This window comes from Aulostomus chinensis, chromosome 3, assembly GCF_037954235.1.
Source record: "Aulostomus chinensis isolate RoL2024-O1b breed Wild chromosome 3, RoL_Achi_v1.0, whole genome shotgun sequence".
Lineage (NCBI taxonomy): Eukaryota > Metazoa > Chordata > Actinopteri > Syngnathiformes > Aulostomidae > Aulostomus > Aulostomus chinensis.
In genome coordinates, this window is record NC_141322.1 from 23,882,723 (window position 1) to 23,899,142 (window position 16,420).

A 16,420-nucleotide genomic window follows, 5' to 3' on the forward strand; every position below is an offset into this window, starting at 1 on the left:
ATCTAGTATAATCGCTTTTCAATAGTAAGCAAGCACACGGGTGTCAGGCACGGCTCAGAGAAGATGTCTTAATCAGCAGGAGGTCAGGGAACAGATTTCCAATTTCAACATTAAGAATGGACTTCCTGTGAGGAAGCCCAGCAAAAGGAAATTATATCCGCAAGCAAACATGTCACTGAACAACTTGTTTGTTGCTTGAATGTCTGCAGAGACTGTCTTTGATGACAGTCAAAGCCGTCGGTGGCTGGCTCCTGTCTTATTTCGGGATGGAGTGTCTCTCTGTGTGCCTCCTGGGCCGTTTGTGTTTCAATATTTTATTAGCAACAGGCAAATCACAGTGTCAGGATAATTAAACATCAGTTATGATACAAAACCACAGAGACTATATTATGGAGGAAGCTGCAGAGGGAGAGCGGCGGGGCCTCGCAGTGATCACAGGCGGATCGCCCAGACATCCGGAGGAATCTAATTTAGCCATTACACCATATTCATATAAAATGCAACTTCAGTTGCTGTTTGTAATTGGGAGGAATGCAAAAGGGAGGGCAATAGTGACATTCTTTTTTAAATGTTTTGTAGCACATTCCTGGCCTTGCTTTAACCCCTGAACTTCTCTCAGGTCAGGAAAATGCCTGTGTTTTGCATTTTCTCCCACAAAAAAAAAAAAAAAAATTGCATCTATGCTCGGAAATGTATCTTTACACCTACATTTACCATGTGGGTGTTGATGTTCAATTAACCACCACCTCTAGACAACACACACACACACACACACACACACCTTCCAATAGCTAAATCAAACACACCAAACTCCGCTCATTTTCAGTTTCGCTAACTACAGTATACTTACTCATGTAAGTAGTTCAATTTGTGGCCAATTCAAGTTCAGCTAAAAACAATTCTGATAATTTGTCACTTGGAGCTGCAGCAGCATCAGTACTTTGCCCTGATTCTTTTGAAGGAATATCCGCCAATGAGAAACTCCACCGCTGATCAACGGTGATCTGAACTACAGTAAAATCAGCAGCATTCACATTTGGGGGGGGGGGTTCACTGATCCAGCCAAAAAGCCTTAAGCTGATGTCATGACATTACTTTCTTTATCAGACAGTCCAAAATGTAAAGAGTTCACAAGACAAGACAAAGAACAGCAGCAAAGCCTCTCTTCTGAGAACCAACAACCAGAACGTGTCTGACGTTTTTGCTTAAAAATGACTCGACTCTGCACTTAATTAAAAAAAGTGTTTCTTTTATGCTAAATGACACATTGATATATCCATGAATAGTTTTAGCCCAAGCTAGATCTCATAGAATGAGGTAACTGATCACCTGGAGGTCTTGCGTTGCCATTGTACGCCAAAAATAAAAGCCATAAGATCAGAGTGAATATTGTCAGAACTTAATGAATATTTTACATACAAGAATCAAGGTATTTTTCTTTTATTTACTCATTTCCGATGTACCAAAAAGTGATTACTTTGACCACAGACAGCATGAGCTGCATCGACGCGAGAGCAGGGAAGGATCTTCCTATCATCCTGTCACAAAACAAGGGCATCAAGGAATGTCTTGTTTTTGTGTGTTATCAGAAGCCGAAATCGGGATCAGAATTCAAATTCAATGCCCAGCCCCGACACTAACAAAGTTGTGCCGCTCAGAATTCCCACCTTGCTAATGCACTTTCAACTTTGACCTTGTTTGCTACGACCTTTCACTACGCAGCCAATGAGACGACAGCTGACGTAATCTGAGTGACAGATGAGAAGGACATAAACTGGACAGGTTTAATGGACCAACAAGCTTCTTGACCGATGTGTTCCTCTCCATAATAGGACCCCTGCCTGCTGGCCATAAGTGTTTGCTAGGCTCATTTGTTTACACACACACACACAGCTACATCACACTTAGCATCTGCAATGTGCTCCTCGCCTCATTCTGCCATGAAATGCTGATCATGAGAGGAGAGCGTGAGAGTTAGGGTAGAGGTGACTGATGGTGTGTGTTTCAGAGTCCGAATATCACACGTCACCGCAGGAACAAAACAATATCCTGCACAGTTCAGCCCCGAGCCAAATGCATTCAACACAAACCAATCAAACCTCACCATGTTTGTGATGCATGTTTCCAGGTTTGGTCCTTACATACACAGATGCAATTCATCACGTCCTCACATGTGTGTACCTGCCTTGTGTGTTATGAACGTACAGCCGGTCCGTGACGGCGAACTGTACTCTCTCTCTAGCAGCCCATTTCTAACAAGAGAGGACAGCCGGAGCAGATGCAAAGAGGCACAGCAGGAGAAAGCGCTCTGGACCCGACTCCACGCATGAAACATTTAAAGGCCAGCACAGGCAGGAAGAGATACCCCCAACCTGCACACCATGTACACCTCACACAGCAAATGATGGTTTCCATTATTTAGTGTGTGTTATCACAGCATGGAGAATTAGGGTTTGGGGCTGCTGCTGAGCTAGTCATCTTACACACAATTAAAAGACACAAGTTTAATTGTTGTTTTTAGTCATTTAACAAGAAAAAAAATCCCATACATTGACTCCGTACATGTTAGTCAGACGAAAGACATAATTTGACATCATTCCAATTAGGTGGAAATTGCTAAATTTGCTCTGTTTTGTATTATTGTCCTTAAGTTATTTCTGCAACATTATCTATGAATATCCTTGTTACGTTTACCATGATAAAGTAAAGAGCAAAGACATTTTGAAAAATACTCATCACAAGATGTTCAAATTGCTCTCTTTTTTTCCCCAACCAGCAGGCCAATAGACTTTGTTTTATCATACATGACCCAAACTAAAGTGTCTGGAGCCCGCAAATACTTGACATTTTTGCTTGGAAATTCAATAAAGCTGGCAATTAATTTTCTCCCAGTAAGCTATTCATTAAATCAAGCAGTTGTCGTAGCTGTAAACTGCACGATTCCTAAGATCTTTCCTGATATCAATGGAGTTAAACGACTAATCAACAAATGGCCAATCAGTAGCAAAGATAAATCGATAAATAATTCGAACTCCCCTACAGATGCATTTGAAGAGGAAAAAAAAAACGCCTAGGGAACCACACACGTAGCAGCACGGACATTCAAGTACTAGACATGTAGTTGAGGGTGAGGCAGATACGGAAGGTGTGCACGTATTTCCATTCAAAAGTTTAGAAAATAGGCGCTGCGCCACCCTGAAGGACCACCGTTAGTGGAACCACAGCTTCGGGGAGCAGTTCGTGTTACTGAGACAGAGAGAGGGAGAGAGAAAGAACGGAACAAATAATTCCCAGGAGCATTCGGTTATTAGTACATTTGGCGTCCCAACAGCCAGAGTAGGGGAGGTACATGGTTAATAGTCGTAGCAAAGCCATGTGTAACATCACGGCAACATCCCGGAGAGGATGTGAAGCCGCTCCACTAATCTCGAACCGTGGAGGTGAATTTACAGGCAGCCAGCAGCGGAAACGGCGGTTTAATTACGGGTTACTGAGACGTTTAGTGACCCTGGAAGGCGGTAAAGTGAGCTAACTGGCTAAAACTGCTCCAAGGAGAAGAACCGAGTCCACGAGTCGGACATGCCTCTTCGCTTTTTTCCTCTTCAGAGGAGAAAAGCGAAAAAAAAAAAACGCTTCCCATTGGTTTAGTTACGAGACAACTGCTGCGCCTCCAACGCGGGCAACATGTCTACGCGTCTGCTCACCTCTGTCCGGGTCGAGATGTTCACATGCAGGCGGGAGAAAAGCGGGGAGTCGCGGTGGTGTCCTGGAGGTATTAAAGTTGTCCCGTTAGTACAGACAGAGCGGACTCCAGAGTGAGCGTGTGTGTGTGTGTGTGTGCGTGTCTGCAGAGTCGCTCTCTTCTCCACCAAGTCACTCAGGGAGGGCGGGGCTGAGAGGGAGGAGGAGACAGAGGCGCGGATGCGGGCATAGTGTGTAGCAGGGGTGCCCAATGAGTGGCCCGGGGCCACTATGGGCCCCACCACCACCCCAGTAAAGATGAGAAAGTTTTACTTGTCAAAATGTTCCATTTGCTGGAACACCATCGAGGGCAAAGAGGCCAAAAGTGATCTTTCACCTCCAGAGCGACTCTGGATCCGTTTTTAATTTCCCATGAAATTCCTCTTTTGACTTTTCAACAAATTATTCAAGAGCTTTTGACAAGAAGGAAGCCGACCAGCAAGCAGATGAGTGAACAGAAAACTGGGAAAAAGCAAATAAGACTGTGCATGTAATTGTCTTAAATGGTAGATTTAGTCCATTGCATGGTTCATCGCAGCTTGTAAACACAACTTTCAAATCAGGCCCCTCCTCCCAGACTCAATCTCACAAGAGATGTATGACCTCAGCCCCTGATGTAATGAACACCCCCTTCCAGGCCTGCAATCACAGGCTAACTGCCAGCTAGCACAGCAACACTGGCTAGGACAAGCTTACAGCGGGGTACCGCAAGCTAAATGTTGGCTTGGAGAAACAAACCGCTGGTGTTTGTCACCTACCTGTACAGCAGAAAGAAGGCCAATTCCCCATCGCTCCTCATCCCAAGCTTTCCCTTCAGCCCTAAAGAAGGTGAAAGCAAAACCAAGACTGATACTGGAACAAGCTTCAGCACCGAGCTTACAAGCCAGTAGCACCACTGAAAACAGAAAATTTGGAATGCAAAATTGGTCTAGCAGGTATGGCAAGGACAATGTCACTCCATCCTGGGTCAAGCATCACCTGACAATTATTGTCAAACGACTTGTTTGGTGAGGAATAATGCAGAGGAAACTCTCCTCCAAGTTATTTCTCGGCAGTGAGATCAGACCCTTAGCTAAAGAATAGGAAGGGAGCCATAATATGTTTTCAGTTCATTTTTCAGAGATTACACCATGTGTTTAACGTGTCATGCCATCAACTTCCTAAAGTGTCACACCCTGATTCCGCCATCTCATCCCGCCAGAGCACTTGAACAGCTATTTCATGTAACTGGGACAATAAGTGGTGTGTGATAATCTCCTCTTTAATTCTTATTCAAAGTGTGAATGCACCTGCTCCTTCTTCCTGCCACTTCAACAGATGAAACCGACGTGTGCATAACATGGGCATTTAAGTCAGTGCACAGCATCTTTGGTGTTACCTCTCAGCCCACCAGCTCACTTCCTGTCCTGTCTCTCGTGTTGGTGTTGTCTTTTTTAAAATCGCTCTACCCACTCACACCAATGCTGGCTTGGAAAGATGGCAGGTTCAGAACAATGGCTATAAAAGACACGTCAGGAGTGCTGCTTGGAGATACTTGGCATTTTAGTCAAATCAAGAATAAAACGTGAAGGAGCACCACAAATTTAGCAAAGAACCCGGGGGACGACGAGCCAGCACGGTGAATAATTTGTGAGAGTGTGACAGCTTTGATTTCAGCGACTGAAGCATCCAACAAGATGGCGAAGTAATGAGGCTTTTATTTTCATGTGGCTGATTGATTCGAGTGTTTGATAAAAAATGAAAACTTCATCGGTATCAGCGGCAATGCAGAGGTGTGAAATCTACACAAAAACAGCATGCAAAGGCTAATGATTCTCAAAACAAAACTTGACCAGAAACGGCCTGATTTGAACTGATCGGTCCGGGAAAGAAGCAGCCAATGGCTGAGAAGGAAAGCAGTACATGCTGTTTTCTTGCACTTAACTCTTTTTTTCATCATGCTCCAAAAGGAATTTTTTTCCTCCCTTGTCTTGCACTTGTTATGAAGGCTTACACAACGTGTGTGATCAAAGGTAGTAGTGAGTCTGCGTGGCTTCTCTCAGGTTGAGGACATTTTGAAAGATCCAAGATCACAACAATAAAAAACAAAACTACCCACAAACAACCTGCAGAGGACTCAGAGTCACATAAACATTGCTGTGTACTCCATTACGTTCCTACAAACCCGACGATGTTCCCTCATCTTTTTTTTTTTTAATTAGCAGTATTTCTATTCGTCTGAATACTCATGAGACAGTCAAAAATACTATGGTAAGAGAAAGTACTCCATAGAAGACCGTTTAATACGCCTGTGCCTTTCTTTTTGTACAGGTTTCCTGCTATCTCACCGTGGACAAGTGGAGATCAAAATAAAGTAAATTTCTTGATTCTATAGAGATCTGTTTCTTTTCTGAAGGTAGTGGAGCTCTTTTCTACAAGAGGGAGTACCACAGGAACAAAGCAGCTCCATTTAGTTCTTTCAGGATCCTTCATGGTCCTGTAACCTTGTTTTGTTTAGAGGTAGCTTTGTCCTGGCTCTGCCTGTCTGGCTGTCTGGCAAGGAGAAACTTGAATTCTTTTATCAGTTCATTCATGACATTAGAATATTTCAACCCCCCCCCCCCCCATCCTTATCCTTAACCTTATCCTTACATCATACATGTTATTGAGCAACATAAGCTGCAATGGCAACTTAGGACAATTTGATAATAAAAAAAAAATGTAATGTGTGCAGTAACCAGGGGTTACAGTCTTATAGCAGCCATGGTTTCGTACTTTCTGGTCCATTAGGACAAGCGAGTGGAGAGAGCTCACCTCTGAAGGACTCAACAGTTCCAAACCAGTGTGAGATGCCACGATACTTTCCATCACAGCAGACTGGAGGATCTGCAGATCCACCGAGGACAAAGTGTGAGGTAGTAAAAAGTAGCCCTTCCTTTCTTTATTACTTCCTGTCATCAATAAGTAATTATTGGTCCAGTAAACTATAGGTCAACATAAGTGTCAGTTATTGAGTACTTCCCGATACTTGGAGCAAATATTATCTCAGTCTGAAGACAACAAACATTACCAGCACTGGGTGAGGAACACAACAAGAACACCAAAGTGCAGTACTCTTCACAAAGGATGTAATGAGAAGCAGCAATCCTAGCATGTTATCGCTGTGATCAAGGGTACAGTGTGTACAGCACATTGTATCCAGACTTGACCTGTATGCAGGTATTCACATGCTGACTGAGACACATCAATAAACCGGGTAAAAAAAAAAAAAAAAATTTTAAATCTTGAACAACCACTGTGCTTTAAGAATCTGGGTCAGCAATAATAGTTGATGGAGTAAAGTATTTGTCCATGCCCACCCCATCCCATCCCCCTTCCTCCTCTTAACCCCAATCTTCCTGGTCCCATGCCAGCTGGAATTGCAGGGAAGCTTAAGATTTTACTTTTTACATATTTCATGGATTTGCACTGTGTGACTTCACTTGTCCCACTTCCCCAGAGGAACAGGGCAAGGTGGTTGTTTTGTTACGAGGGGCACAAATAAACAAAGTCCACGAGTAAAGGTTAAGAAGAAAGACTACTGCGAATTTGTTTGCTGTAATTCCCAAACTGGCACTAGAATTTAGCTATCAGTGAGGAGGAGCGTGGGTTTGGAAGACAGGAATCAGGGGGTATGGGTTAGAATCTCCTTTCCTAAAGTGTCGGGGCCCATAAGTGGGCCCACAGACTAGGAGGTTCTTCAGATTCTGCAGCAACCCACGAGAAATGGATGGTTAGCTTATAGAAATTAAAGATCCACACTACAATAATCATGCTTTTCATTCTTAAAAAAAAAGGTGAGTTATTCATACAACACCAGAGGTTTTCCTCCCTTATTATGCGGCACATCATATCATTTCATGAGATGAGCACTTAAGAAGGGCTAGGACACTCTGTTCCATTGGAAAAATATTAAAAAGTCATTATTACTTAATGGTATGGCAAGTAATTAAAACGGAAATAAATTCTTGCCGATGTGTCTCAGCTCAAACAAGCCTTCGTCAGGGTGCACGGGTCACGACAGCAATCACATATCACAGCACCAGAGTTTATACTGGAGCCATTTAACTGGCCAGACTAGAGATGTTGTCTAATGTACTTAAAATGATTATTCTGCTCATTAAACACTGATAGAAAGAGTGAATTTGAATATTAGAAGCTTTCCTTCAACGGTGTTTATGGTTTGGAAAATGAAGCAGACAGAGACACACCACTGGTGACTAGCGAAACAAGAAGGCAGACGGTAAATATCTGATGCTGCTGCAGCTTTCTCCCCGAAGGACCGCTATTCTTCTTTGTGTGATACAATTAAAAATTGCATTATAAATCTGCTCCACGTGTCTTTCTGCCCTGCACTGAGCCAGCCTCTCCTTTCTCTATCTTAATCTCTCGGTGGTGAAGATGGATCCATGCCAATTAGCTGCTATAAGCTATGGATCTTTCTTGTCAACTCACCCCATTTAGATATTAGCACATCAACAAGGATTGAATACGCTCTTGTTGTCACCCACTTTAATCTTTTTTTTTTCCTAAAAATGCATATCAATCAGACTGTGTTTGTCACTAAGGATCCATGCAATGTCCTTAATTTGGAGAAAAACAGCTTAGCATATTGACCTGCCTCCTGCAATCAACAGCACTGAGAGAACAGACAGGATTGTCAACTATAATGGACTTTACACTGAGGAGCCTTCAGAACAGATTAATTTTCTCTAGTTTCTACGTGCTTTTCTCCAAATTACCAACATGCATCACTTTCTGTTAGACATAAATCAAAGTACATGTGCATGAAATTTCATTTTTACGGCAGAAAATAAATTTCTCTTTCAAAATGTGCAGCCTTAGAGAGCCCTTCTCCCAGAAATATGTTTGGCTGATTGTTATTCAAGCGGATGTTGGACACTGTGCATAATAGTGAAGGTGCAGGATTCTACAGTGGAAGGCTGATTTCACATTCATCTGGTAAAGATGGAATATGTTACTATGCACACCTCTGAGAAGGAATAAGGAGACTGGATCGTCCAGAATGTAATTTAACTAAGTTTGATGCAATTCAGAGATTCTGGATTTTGCAAGGGATTTTGTTCCCTAATCTATGTACATCCAAAGTTTTTTTTAATTTTCAAAATTTACACTTGCAATACATAATTTGCTGCATTTATAAGTTTCTTCTCACTGTGGTGTATGTGTAAAGGAATCTTCAGCTCTGCTCACTTTAATGTCGGGCAGACACTGAGCATGATGTCAGATGTACATTAAATCTTAACCTGACATAAAACTCCAATGTTAAAACCAATAAAATAAAAAGGTTAAGCAAAATTATGGTTTGACATCATGTGGATATTAACATTATAATGTTGGGAAGATGGTGGATTACAGTTAGGACAAGATACCATCCTGACATTGAACTTTGGTCTCCTGATGTCACAATCTTACCACCTAGATTTTTTATTAGGGGCTCAGTTTCTTGCTCAAGGATACTTCAACATGGTCACCAGGGGAAATGAGTATCGAACCAGCGACCCTAAGGTTGCTAGACACACACTCTACCTGTGAGCCGCGCCGTTCCTTCAATAAAAAGCTGTTATTCTCAAAAACAAGTTTACACTTGCTAAAAACATTGAAAGCTCAACAAAATGTTCGAGCATCATCCCCTATCCTTCTACCGCTCAGTTACTGTGTCCCACCAGAGCCGTCATTATCAAAATCTTTACAGAAGCAAGTTTTGTCTGTGTTCCAAAACACTTTAGGGATAATTTGATGAAATGATCTTCCCATATCAGCTATAAGATAAAATGTTAAACATACTTAGAAGCTTCAACATAGTAGTTAATATCTAATCTTGTCACAACTTTATTTGAAGTGATAAAATGTTCTGGAGACTTGTTTTTTAAGACATGGCTTGGAGTGTGGTTAGGGACCAATCTAGGGGGAGTGTTCCCTGCTGAGCACCTACAAACAAATATCAGCATCTAACAACGTTGGTGGCCTGCTGAACGCCTGTTGGGGAGTTTCCACATTACACTCGTGTAAGTTGCATAATTACAAGCATCTCCCAAACTCCATGTTATGTCACACGAAATCTAAATGCACATGGAACCGTCCTCAAACAAAACACACTTTCAGTGAAGGTTTTTTTTGTTTTGTTTTGTTTTTTCTTTTTTTTATTGAAGGCACCAACCCCAAACACAACGTACTTACAGACCACATGCATGTGTCATAAAGATGCAAATGTGACAGTTGCAAATGGCACATGTTGTCTCTTAGCTCATTCAGCTAGACAGCAAGACCACTTTACTGGCATGGAAAATATGAATCGTGTTGAATTGACACCCAAAGGGAAGTGTATCCCCTGGGGACAGAGCATCTTTAAATAGCAGAGGTGAATGAACTGTGATGGGAGATGAATGGGGAAGAAGACTTTTATTACTGCGGTGATAGAAACTATATTTTATTGCTTTTCAAGTTCAGACCTCTGGCGGCCAGAATGACTTTACAGAATAGTGAATTTCTATATATTTTCAAGTAGAAAAAAAAGAATCTCCCTGTTAACTTCACCCAGTCTGCTCTCACTCTTTTGTCCCTGGTTTTAAGAAAGATATTTCATAGCACACATTTTTCTGCTTCTACACAGTGAAATAAAAATTACATCAGCCATTAACCTAAAAACTTGCCCCCCCTGTGGTGTTTTTACTCTAAAAATGCTCTAGATGTTTTCGTGCCAAAGTTCCGCTGTGCAAACAATTCTTCAGAGAGCTGAAAAGATGGTATCATCATTGCTTAAGGGAGAAAAATTCACAAAATAAGGGTTTCCTGGCAGCATTTACTCTGATGTTATTTGCATATTGCTGAAGTTGACAGGCGTTATCACAAATTTAGCACAAAACGAGCTCATATGAGTAGAGTAAAAACAACACGCTGGTTTTAGGCTTCCTGTATTCTATTTTTAGCCCGACACATAATGATAGTTTTTGTGAATCCACTGTGGTTCAACAATTTCAAGGGTATGTGTTTAGGTTTTTCTGAAAGGAAAACTTGTGACATTAAATAGTGAAAGCAGCAGTCTGTGTCAGTAAAATCCTGCCACTGAAATGTCATCCTGTCAAAGCAGCTAATGATTACCGCAAACGTGTCATGCTGAGAGGAACAATAAGGCAGCTCTGATGTGAGGCCTTACGGTCGGAGCATTCCTCTGGAGCATTTGACAGTAAACCACTTTATACTGTGACTCCTCTGTGGCAAAACATCTCTCTCTTTCATTCGCAAAAAATAAAGCCCTTCTTCTGTCTTGGCATTGTATCAATATGACTTTCATAGTGGTGCAGCAACTGCAAAATGTAAATCCATATAAAGGTCATGTCAAGGAACTGTTGCAGCCTCGTAGGAAAGTTACTGTTCTTATTATAGCATGAACAAAAAACTGACAAAGGGATTTCCTAAATCTTAAAACACCCACCTAGAGTAACAGCAGAGATGTAATTCTCTCTCTGCTGGAGGCATGCTTCATTTTGTTTCTGCAGAAAAACTCATGAGGGAGTTCCTGTGAGGTTTTTCAGAGCAGACACTGGCGGTGCAGCTCTAGTTAAACTTTCTTTTTAACCCTGGTAGACCTCTAAAATGTGAACGAGGGATATTTGAGATTGATAAGTGGACTATATACTATGGCAAAAAAAAGTAAAGATGAGTGAGATCATTGCTCTCTGTGTATCCTTCACTCTCACCAACCAGCTCTGTAAATTCCTTAGAGCAGGCAATTTTCTCACAGCCTCTGGTGTAGCTCAATCCCTTTATAGGTGAGCAAGTCTAGCAAGAAGAATAGCTGCACCTCTAGTGCCTTTGCAGTCAAGTGCCTTGAGTGAGATCCAAAATATATTGTTGTACAGCTGGATTGTACGATCACCCCTGAAACCGTGGAGTATGAAATGTTGCATGTAAAGCAGGAAATGAAATAACGTTTTAAGCTTGAGCATTTGTGTCTCAAACAATTCTTGAAAATCAATGCTTGCTCAGATTAGTTGTTGATGGGTTATCTCGTTAACAAATACTGATATAAATGAAGCTTTCCCCCTTTAAAATGCCACCTCATATGTCAAGTGAGGTAAGACCTCCCTCTAGTGGCCAACTTATGTCAGTACAAGAGTGATTTGGAGCAATGGTTCAAATAAGACAAGCAGTGCAATTTTAAATATATATATATCCATCCATCGTCATCTTCCGCTTATTCCTACACATTAAGGGTCGCGGGGGGGGGGGGGGGGGCTGGAGCCTATCCCAGCATCTACGGGCGAGAGGCAGGGTTCACCCTGGACAGGTCGCCAGTCCATCACAGGGCCAACATAGAGAGACGAACAACCATTCACAGTCACATTCATACCTATGGTCAATTTAGAGTATCAATCAGCCTAGTCCCCAAATTGCATGTCTTTGGACGGTGGGAGGAAGCCGGAGTACCCGGAGAGAACCCACACAGGAACAGGGAGAACATGCAAACTCCACACAGAAAGATCCCGTGCCCGAGCCAGGACTCGAACCCGGAACCTTCTTGCTGTGAGGCCACAGTGCTGACCACTGCACCACCGTGCAGCCATATATATATATATATATATATATATATATATATATATATTGCTCAATTGTTGCTGATGTAAGTAGAAACTATGTGGACTACCCTTAGTGCTGCTGTATTGCTCAGGTGCTAAGGGAATGCAGTAAATCACCGCACCAACGCCACTTAGTGTCATGATATTGTTACTACAGTAGAATCCGCTTGTATACACGAGTACTCTTTATCATCATCACAAAATCCCTCTTTGATTAGGAGCTTAAAAATCACAAACTGTTGATCTATCTATCTATCTATCTATCTATCTATCTATCTATCTATAGATATATATGCGTGTGTATATGTGTGTGTGTGCATGTGTGTGTATATATATATATATATATACACACACACATGCACACACACACATATATATATATATATACACACACATGCACACACACATATACACACGCATATATATCTATAGATAGATAGATAGATAGATAGATAGATAGATAGATAGATAGATAGATAGATAGATAGATAGATAGATAGATAGATAGATCAACAGTTTGTGATTTTTAAGCTCCTAATCAAAGAGGGATTTTGTGATGATGATAAAGAGTACTCGTGTTTTCAAGCGGATTCTACTGTAGTAACAACATCATGACACTAAGTGGCGTTGGTGCGGTGATTTACTGCATTCCCTTAGCACCTGAGCAATACAGCAGCACTAAGGGTAGTCCACATAGTTTCTACTTACATCAGCAACAATTGAGCAACTGCTATTAAGGCTTGCAGAGTAAGGCAGGAGACGAGCTCTGGGAATTAGCTGGCTCTACTGCAGCACTGCTTAACTTCACCTCGCTGACTCAATGCACAGGCAAGATTGGAAACTGAAAACCTCAAACCATCAGACGCAGTGCTTATTATACACTGAACAGAGGCAGCGTGGTTGTTGAATTCAATTCTGAAGCTGACAGACAAATGGAAATCATGCAGGGGGACTGTGATTTATAGCACTCCCTGCTTTTGTGCCATCACTTCTTAAAAAAAAAAAAACAAGCATGAATAATCAAACCTCACTGAAAAGACACATTTTCTTTATTTCAGGCCTTTTTTTGCTTTCACTGGCAATGACCAGCAACAACAAGGTGAATCAGTACAACATGGAGCGAGAGCAATGGTATTTTTTTTTTATTCTTTGTTTCTGCATACATTATACTCCCTATAGTATTCAAACTTTCAACAAAACTCATACTTTCAGCAGTTAGTTAATCCACTACAGAATTATAAAAATTTGTGGGTCTTTCTTTAAAAAAATTTGATTATTACATCATCCTTGTATATATTTGGCAAGAAATACATATGGAGTTCATCCTGAGGTCTTACATCTCGGGAGAAACAACATTATGACCTCAGTTTAAAATGAGTTTGCTTCACGTAAAAAAGTATGCATGCATCTGTTTAATGCCACTGTCATATGTCATTACAGCTCGTGCTGCTGAGCTCACATCCTACCAATGATATTTTGTCGCTCAGTTGAAATCACTGTTAATCCCAAAGCAGGATATTACCCTGAATGAAAGGAGAGGGGGGTTAAATTTAGCAAGGGATTTTAGCCCTGCTTGAATAGCGTCCATTGTCTGTGAATTTATGTAATTGTCCTGCTCATGTTAAACCTCTTCTTTGTAAAATAACATAATAGGGGGGAAAAATCCTCATTCTTAGAATATACAAGCTGTGATGAGGTAATTACCCACAAATGTGTGTCTGTACTGTTCACACAGAGAAGCTATGATGATGATTTAACTGTATTAATAACATCTATTTCGTTTGTCCACTCAAAATAGGCATAACTTGCCTTTCTCTCCTACTACTAATGTGCTCTACGTGACAGGAACTATGAGAAATACTGCAAAATATTGTGCAGTACTGCAATTTCTTAACTCACAACAAGCTTTTTCCTCCCAGCAGAATCCACTAGACCACAAACAGAGGGTAGTTTGCACGTGCCGTCATGACGTGAGACTGTGAACAAGACAACAGATGTCTGGCCCTTTTCCCAGGCCTAGTAAAGTAGCTGAAGGCCTTAAAGATCTTAGCAATCCAGCTTAAAGCACTCATGTCAGAAAGTCAGCCACACTACAACCTGAGCATCAACATTTTTCTGATCACTACAAAGAGGGTTTCTGTCCAATTAATGAAAGCAGTCTATGTGAGTGTGTGAAACAGTGCAGATTTTGGCAGCGAAGCAGCACAGAGATCGGATTGAGTTTCATTCAGTCATTTGTCATTGTCCATGTTATTTTGTTGTCCATGCATGCAGTCCGACGCTCCCAGGCGCAGGTGCGAGAATCGTTCCAACCCATATGAGATATAAATACACCATTTCCACACTGACACGCAAGATATTTGCACACTCAATTCATTACACAAATACGTAGAATATCATCATGTGCAGGGTAGATTAGTGTGTCATTTGTTTTCACGGTACTGAAAATGGACTCAATCTATTCTCCAGAGTGCCTTAGTTAGCTTTAGTTTGACCTCATTCTCTCTCACACACACACACACACACACACACACACAAACACACATTGTAGAATTACCAAATGAAAAAATATTTTGATATTTGCATTATAGAGAAATGAAACAATGTATCCTCAAGAAAAAGAAATATTAATTGATTACACACTAAATAGACCCTATAACATAATTTATTTGAAAACTGCAAGCCTGAATCTTGAATGCAAAAAGGATTTTCTTTAAACAATACGTGAATCCACTCAAAGAAATAAACAAAAACAATATCGCCCTAAAATCTCTCTCATGCCGCCACGCTTGGATTGTCTCCAAATTGCTCTTTTAACAGTAGGCATTTCAGCTCACGCTGCATTGTCTCCATGAATACCTTTCAGCAGGGGATGCAATCATCTGCAGGCATATCCTTTGTCTCCATAGAAACACAGAGCAGCTGTGGGAGTGGGCCAAGAGGAGGGGGAGCATGTGGATGTCCAGGAGGCACAGCCCGCCTAGCCAAGCCTCATTTGGGTCCCTGGGATAAAACAATGGCAGGAAGAGAGTAGGCTGCTTTACTGACCTGCCCTCTCTAACACTGTGTCTTTTCTGTTTATCTGTGTGTATTTTCCCTGCCTCATATTACCTCTCACACACTGACCCACTGGACTGTGTGCAAGAAAGCTGACAGAGCAATGAAAACAACAACAGGATGCCTGAGAGAATGTATCTGTCCAGAAGGAATGATTTCTCCAACTAGAGTCTGCAGCACGACAACATTCAGAGCCGGAGGGAGTGAGTCACGCTGCCTTTACAGTATGTAAGGAATGACATCCACTAATAAAATCTTCCTACTGCAGCACCGTGTCTCTGGCATGAGTGATTTATATCTGACTGTCAGGTGTGGAAGGGAACAGGATGGGTTGGTTCATTCTAAACTTACCGAAAACACATTGATGTTAAAATCTTAAACACGTGGACACTGAAGAAAGTCCAGTAGTCCATGTTAGCTTGAAGGGCCACTATATTACCTTACATGGCTTTAAAAGAAAACAAACAAATGCTAACTTAAATCAAACCAAAACCAACTTATAACTAACACTCTAACTGTAATAAAGAAGAACGACATGATATATTTTACCAGACGTAGTCATAAGAGTTGTTTAAGTAAGTGCAGTCATAAAGGCTGACTACATATTTTGAAAATATCAGGTTCACAAAAGGTTATTTGGCTGGAACTCAAACAAGACCATAAGATGTGGCTAAAAGCTCTTGGGTCCAGAATTCAAATTAGAAATGTAAACAACACCCCCACCCCAGACATGGCCTTAACTTTTAAGGGGCCTTCAGTTTTTTGTTTGTTTGATGAAACAGTATTTATATAGCTTGTTTTCTAAATGCTTTGCTGTCCAATTAAAGATTTTTTTGTATGGGTTTCTCTATGGCTTGAATTATCTCCTCCCAGTCTACTTTGCACTCCTTCTCCATGTTAAGTAATATGCAGGATTATCAGTGAGGTTAAACACCTTAAATAAATACTGTGTCCGAGGTTAAGCTCATATATTTACTCAAAAACTATGCCATTATCAAGAAGAG

General features: G+C 41.3%; 1 protein-coding gene across 3 annotated transcripts in view; it reads right to left on the reverse strand.

Annotated features, from left to right (window-relative positions):
- ppp1r16b (protein phosphatase 1, regulatory subunit 16B) overlaps positions 1 to 3,878 on the reverse strand; it is an 80,912-nt gene extending 77,034 nt beyond the window's left edge. For all 3 annotated transcript variants that reach the window (XM_086199844.1, XM_086199842.1, XM_086199843.1), the window contains exon 1: positions 3,705 to 3,878. The gene's annotated coding sequence lies outside the window, so the exon portion shown is untranslated. The remainder of the gene's footprint in view (positions 1 to 3,704) is intronic.
- Positions 3,879 to 16,420: the final 12,542 nt, after the last annotated feature.